Source organism: Scophthalmus maximus, chromosome 15 (assembly GCF_022379125.1).
Source record: "Scophthalmus maximus strain ysfricsl-2021 chromosome 15, ASM2237912v1, whole genome shotgun sequence".
Taxonomy (NCBI): Eukaryota; Metazoa; Chordata; class Actinopteri; order Pleuronectiformes; family Scophthalmidae; genus Scophthalmus; species Scophthalmus maximus.
This window is the reverse complement of record NC_061529.1, coordinates 12,042,739-12,043,242: the sequence shown is the minus strand read 5'-3', so window position 1 is coordinate 12,043,242 and position 504 is coordinate 12,042,739.

The window sequence follows — 504 nt, the reverse complement described above, 5'->3', positions numbered from 1 at the left end:
CCCTCATCACTCTGCCTCATTCTCCTCCCCCCTCGCTCCTCTCTCTCGCTGCATCCCTCCCCTCTCCCTGGCTGGGCACACAGCTCTTATCTCCTCAGACGCCCCACATTCCAGCGTTGCCGTGGCTCCCTGCCTGCATCCCTGGTCACGGCGATTCCACGGGTTCCCACAATCCTCGGCAGCTTGCTGATTTAGGGTGGGCAACTGACTCTCAGAGACAGGGGAGAGCAGAGAAACAGAGGGGTTTGGGAAAGACAGGGTGAGAGGGGATGAGAGGCAGAGAGGGCGGGAGAATAGACAGGGATGACAAAGGGGAGGAGAGGAAGAAAGTAAAGTAAAAATAACACAAGGGCAAGAGGCGAGAAGCAGGAAATGACTGTGATGTAAACCTGAAAACACACATTAATGTGTAAGTGAAGTTAAACATGATTTAATGCTATGTCTTTTAATGTATGATCAATTACCCAATAGCCCACTATGGGAAAAAAAAGGGTCCAAAATGTA